The sequence below is a fragment of the Sinocyclocheilus anshuiensis genome, unplaced genomic scaffold (assembly GCF_001515605.1).
Source record: "Sinocyclocheilus anshuiensis isolate Anshui unplaced genomic scaffold, SAMN03320099.WGS_v1.1 scaffold1170, whole genome shotgun sequence".
NCBI lineage: Eukaryota > Metazoa > Chordata > Actinopteri > Cypriniformes > Cyprinidae > Sinocyclocheilus > Sinocyclocheilus anshuiensis.
The window spans coordinates 1,472,667-1,479,377 of NW_015538055.1; the positions used below are offsets into that span (position 1 = coordinate 1,472,667).

The 6,711-nt window shown below is 35.7% G+C and overlaps 1 pseudogene; it reads left to right on the plus strand.

The window, feature by feature from the left end:
- The window catches only part of LOC107683404 (WD repeat-containing protein 49-like), a 14,422-nt pseudogene extending 8,602 nt beyond the window's left edge, over positions 1 to 5,820 (plus strand).
- The last annotated feature ends 891 nt before the right edge of the window (positions 5,821 to 6,711 follow it).

Sequence of the window (6,711 nt, forward strand, 5' to 3'; positions counted from 1 at the left end):
TTTCCTTGTTACAGTGTAATTATAAAACATACTGAGTAAGAAGATGTACCAAAAAAATCATGGTTCCAAAAAGGAGTTTTTTGCTGCGATGCCGTATAGTAACCATTTGTGGTTCCTCAAAGAGCCATTCAGTGAAACATACTTGAACAAACCATTTTTTTAAGTGTGAAGAACATTTTAATAATCTAAATAACCTTTTCCACTGTAAAGAACCTTTGGTGCAAAAGAAAGGTTCAATGGATGTTAAATGTTCTTCATGGAACCATAGAAGCCAATATTCATGAAGTTTTTTTTTTTTTCTATGAATCAGTTGACCCAGTTTACTAAACAACAGTTCTTTTATGACTGATGTTTATTAGTTCATGAATCAGACTGATCTGGTCTTTTCATCATGCAAAGCTATTCAGAAGACTTGCAATATGACGTGTAACTCAAATTGACCACTTTTATGGTGCTTCTATGATGCATTTGAATCGTTTTCACAGCTTGACAGCCCCAGACCTTATTTACTTTTATCATTTTGAAAACGTTGGGCAGGATATTCTCCTTTTATGTTTGACATTAGAAAGAGGGTCATTCGGGCTTGGAACAACATGAGAGTGAGTAAATGATGACAGAATTTCTGTCATGAAAATATTTTATTTTTGAATGATGATATTATTATTATTATTTTTCTTTTAGATATGGCATATTAAGGATCAGACATGTCTGTTTACTGCACATTCAAAAGCAAGTCAGATCCAGGGAGAATTGTCTGCGTGCCTTTACTCTTCAGCTGTGAAGGGGCTTTACATTGCCTCAGATTCCCTCGCCTTACTATCCCTTCAGACAAAGTATGCTATCTAACGAATATTTCAAATTCTGTTTTAAGTATCCTTTGGCTGTAAGGTGTTAGGATATCTGTATAGTTAGAATTATCATCACGTCATTCATCATCAGTTGTCATGCATTTTGCATCCTTTCTCCTTCCATATTCCATCTGTTGTAGACCACAGCCTAAAGGCAGTCAGATTGTGTCCCATAAAGAGCCAGTGTTGTGCTGCGGATACAGTGAGGAGTTTAGGCAGGTGGTGAGCTGCTCTGAGGGCTCGGTGAGTGGTTTTGAGAAGTATATGTGTGAAACACATTGAGAAAGTATTTCATACTCATTTGTTTCAAGGTGATTAGTAAATTAGTAACGATTAGTAAAAAGTAGCTTTAGATATCATTGTTTCTTATAAACAGTTTATCATGAAGCTATGATATAGACAACATTTGATAAAGATACACTACAGCTGAAAAGTTTGGGGTGTAATGATTTTGAAAAAAGTCTCTCCTGACTACAAAGGCTGCATTTATTTGATCAAAAATACAGTAAAAATAAGAATATTTGTGAAATATTACAGTTTAAAGTAACTGTTTTCAATTTGAATATATTTTAAAAGGTAATTTATTTCTGCAATGGCAAAGCCGAATTTTCAGCAGTCATTACTCCAGTTTTCAGTGTCACGTGATCCTTCAGAAATCATTTTAATTTGTTGATTTGGTGCTCAAGAAACATTTATCGTCAATATTGAAAACAGTTGCTGCTTAATATTTTTGTGGAAACTGTGATACATCTTTTTTTCAGTATTCTTTGATGAATAGAAAGTTCAAATTAACAGCATTTATTTGAAATACAAATCTTTTGTAATTATGTAAAAGCTTTTACTGTCAGTTTTGATCGGTGTGTCCTTGCTGAATGAACATTTTAATTTCTTAAAGAGGTCATATGATGCTGCTAAAAAGAACATTATTTTGTGTATTTGGTGTAATGAAATGTGTTTATGCAGTTTAAGGTTAAAAAAACATTATTTTCCACATACTGTACATTATTGTTTCTCCTCTATGCCCCGCCTTTCTGAAACGCGTCGATTTTTACAAAATGTTGGGGCGTGTTAGAACGAGCCGTTTTAGGTAGGTGTGGCTGACTCTTAGCTTTTATAAAGAATATCTCTTTGGATTTGAGACTTTAGTCTTTGCAACTTTACAGATCTTCTTTATGCGCCAAGAGCTTGTAACACTCCAAAGAGAAAGGAAAAATTGAAATCGCATCATATGACCCCTTTAATAAAATCTTACTGACCCTAAACCATACATAACAAACTATGCAAGTAGTTTAATATGATTTCTAGGATATATTCCTATTCTTATATAGCCATATGATAGCTTTTTGTGAGGAACAAATCAAAATGTATGGGTACAGATAGAAACAAAATGTAATTAAACAGGCATTGTATTTGTTTTAAGTCATTTATTCCTTAATTGATTTTACTACTATTACATTTATTTATTTTAATTTCTGCAGGTTTGGTCCTCCATAGACTTGGAAAGCAACAGTCCCTTTGTCTAAAAGTAGTGCTTTAACATATTTACTTGAATTCAGGTTGTTAAAGTCTGGGACGTGGAAACTGGAGCTCAAGTGTTTGAGTATGGATGTGCTCATGGTGAGTCTGCAATTACCTGCATGGCACTTGACACTAGCGGAAGGAGGTTGTTAGAGCTAAATAATTGATATGACATTGGAAAATATTAATTATTAAAATTTTTGCTGTATTATTTTACATTCCATTTTTATTTTCACCATGCAGGCTAGTGACTGGAGGAAGAGACGGCTGCATTAAGATGTGGAACTTCAACAATGGCCAGTGTGTGAAGATCGTCAGCAGAGGTCAATAATGCCTCATAGTTCTTAATGTGCATTTGATTGATTTTCTTTGCACTTGAGTATGACTGATTATTCAGAGTACTGAAGATGTTATCTCACATTCCCTATAAAGCAGTTGTGAAGCAAAGCGCCTTGCATTATGTTTTCCCCAGATGGAAGATGTGCTGAGATTTGTGACATGCGCCTATCTGACACTGCACAGGAATGTGTGTCTCTGCTGACTGTGAGTGCCATAATCTTCATGGATATTATCCCCCCCTCATTTTTTGTCTGAGTCCCTCTTTTATTTGTTTTGGCAGATTTGTGATTTCTGTCGGTTGGGGCCGCAAGATTGACATTTACTTGGTGAGTATAAAGTGACCAGCCTGCTTCTCTCACAACCTTATTTTATATCAGCGTAATTCCCCAGATGGCTCTAATAAAATGGTTGACTGCCATGACCTGTTTCTTCCCCCTGGTACTCTCGCTTTTATTGCTGTTCACTCCATTTCCATATTTAATTTACTTCAGTTTTCCTCCCTCCTCAAAAGTGCTGTTTGGTGTGGTTTATTCCTCCATTCCCTTCTGACAGTCCATTATTCCATTTTTTACAAGAGCTTTTGTTCACTTTAGAAAAGAGAATCTGAGCTTTGTGGAAAAAGATACCCTAAAATTATGACACCACTGGAGAATACATATCTCATTTTTATTCAGAATTTCCCCTCTCATCTCTTGTCAATTCTGTATAAAGTGTACCTGGATTTATTCATTTTTTCAGTGGTAGAGGAACATTTAATATAAAATATAAAACAGATCTCACTCTCTTCACTGTAGCTATATAAAATGTCACATTTAAGACTTATTCTACTAGTAAAAGGACAAAAGTTTGTTTACAACCTTCAGATGGGTACCAGGCAGTGTTTGTATATATTTATGTAAATGCAAACTTCTGAAAATAAAAAATGAGATCAATAAAGTCAAGCAATGTGTGATTAGTTCTTTAGCATGTTGGTTAGATGGCCCCTACATATCTGAAATGACCATTCTTGGCCAGATTAAGCTACAATATGCACCAAATTTAATGCCAGTTGTTTCATTGAATTCAAGAGGCCATGAACAGAATAGTGCACAATTGATTACTTTTAAAACTAACACACATTATGTTTATTTTTTGGTGCTTTTGACAGGACTCCAAAGAGGAAACTCAGTTTAATCAGAGACCAAAACCTTCCTGGCAGCACGATGTGGTATTAGCATCTTCCAGAACATACAGCACGCATGTAGTTTGATTCCTCTACAAATATGCAGGTGGACATTGGGTAATGTGTGGAATGTTTGACACACAGAGGAATGGGCACAAAGAAGATATCCTGTGCATTGCGCACTGCACACCCCATCTCGTGGCCACTGGCAGCTACGATGGGGAGCTCATTGTACAGTGTCGCTTCCAGACCCCTCGGTCTCAACAGAGCAGCAGTACTCATGGTACACCAATATTTCTGTAAATTTTCAATGAATAATGATTACAGTTTTGCTGATTCTCAGTCAAATCTATTGTATGAAAACTTGGAATATAGTGCATACGTCATATGGACATGTGGACTTACGGTTTTTAGGTGAACTAACCATTTAAAGGAATACTTCACCCAAAAATGGAAATTTACTCGCCATTCAAGATGTAGATGATTTTGGTTCTTCATTGGAACAGATCAGGAGAAAATTAGCATTACTTGCACAATGGGTCTTCTGCAGTGAACGGGTGCTGTCAGAATTAGAGTCCAAACAGCTGATAAAAGCATCACAATAATCTACAAGTAATCAATACAACTTCAGTTAACATCATGTGAAGTGAAAAGCTTTGTGTTTGTAACAAATTCATCAAGATATTTTTAACTTCAAACCATTGATTTCAGCTAAAATATGAGTCATTTAGCCATAATATTGCTTTCTCCAGTGAAAAGGTCATTTTGTCTGAATCAGGAGAGAAATATGCACAGATCAAACACCTTTTACAAGTGAAAACAGTTCTAAACATATATGTTGGTGGATTTTGATGTGAGATGACAACAAGGGATGGACTTTTTTACAGGAAGAAGTATTATTATGATTTATGGACTCATATTTGAGCCAAAAACAATGGTTTAAAGTTAAAATGCCTTTCTTACAAACAAGCAACTGTTCACTTCACAATATTTAAATTTACGGACTGGAGTGGTCTGTCTGATCTGTTTGATACTCTCAGAGATTCTGAGTCTGACGGCACCCATTCACTGCAGAGGATCCATTGGTGAGCAAGTGATGTAATCCTAAATTACTCCAAATCTGTTCTGATGAAGAAACAAACTCATCCACATATTGGAAGGCCTGATGTTTTATTTTTTTAATTAAAATTTTATGTAAATTTTCATATTTGGGTGAATTATGCCTTTTAAGAGCGAGAAGGCTTTCATTCTGTTAATTTGTGCTTGTGAATGTGTTTTGAGGTGTTGCACTATGCAAGAGGACCTAATGTGTTGTTTGTTTTTTAACTGTATATGATAGTTCAAAACAAAAGTGTGCTGAGCCTCATCTTCCTAAAGACATGGGCGTTTGTACCTGAAATGTCCTCTTCTGCTTGGCTTGTATCCTCAGGGTCTCAAGGTAAACTGGTCTTTGTGATGAATAAAATCACAGAAAGAAGAAAATCAGTTCATAATATGCAGAGCTTCTGATTTCACTCAACATATTTATTCTCTATCAAAGGTTATGTTCATTTCTGGATGGCGGGAAGTTCGTCACATCTTTTCAGGCTGTAAGTATCATATATTTGATCTTTCCTCAAGTTTGATTATAAATTCAATGTCAACAGAATGAGGCAAAGGTTCTAATTAAAGCTGGCTTCATCTATGTTTACAATGTCAAGAAATACACCCTGACACCTGAGCAAAACCCTCCTGAAAGTAAGGCCAGTCTTCATTTTATTTACGTGACTCAAAGTATGTTTTGTTTTTTAATGTTTATGTTGAGCCTTGAATATCTTTTATTGATACAATGAATATTATTCATTTCTAGAGGTGAACTTCTGGCGTGGGCATATCAGCAGCATCAGAATGACTCTTTTGAGCTGGTTCTTTTTAGTGAATCAAAAAAGAACCAGAACCAAAAAAGTAGCGTAGTTCCCCTAATAGCACACAGAAACGTCTGCATTTACATCTGCAAGACGTATTTTTTAGAGTGTTTGCTCATCTGCAAAACGTCTATAGGAATGTTTCCTATTAGATGTCAAATAGACATTTAGAAAATGTCTTTAAGTTGTTTATGATTTAGAATGTATGTAAAACGGACATCTTAAAGATGTCTATCAGATGTTTGTACACACCAGATGCTTTCCAGATGAAGCGATCTTTAACAGACATCTTGCAGACATGCGTGTGCTATCTAGGTCGACTCTTGAACGAATAATGCTAATGAATTGGTTCTATTTCAAGTATTGTTCTGTGGGACTGCTAATGCTGAACAATAATTGAATAATTTGACATGCACAGCCACATTTACCACTTTTTGATGGCGAAATCCAGTCATTTGAATAGGAGTGCGAAAGATTTTCCCTCACAGATTTTGCAACCAGTTTAAGTTGGACCATCGTTACACTGTCGACAATAGACAATGGACATTCTTCACCCGTGAAAGTTCGCTAATGTCACCGCACCTTTAGTAGTCCTACCGAACACTGCTTGAAACGATAATATCTAAATGTATATCTTGTAGCTTCATAGGACATATGTGTTGTATGTGTTGATTCACAAAAAAAAAAAGAACCAATTCATCAGAGTGATTCGTTCGAGAATCGAATGAATGACAGTCTAAACTAAACTAAATTAAACTACAGGTACATTTGGACAAGAAGAAAGTTGGAGCATCAACACACCATCTTCCTGGAAGCAGCCTGCTGTTCCCTATGAGATTCTCATAGATCCCATACGTCATCCGGCCGGAGCTGCTTCCGTGTACAACTGTTGGCGCAAGCTAGATTAAAGTGATTATTACGTTTTGAATATGGATATTTT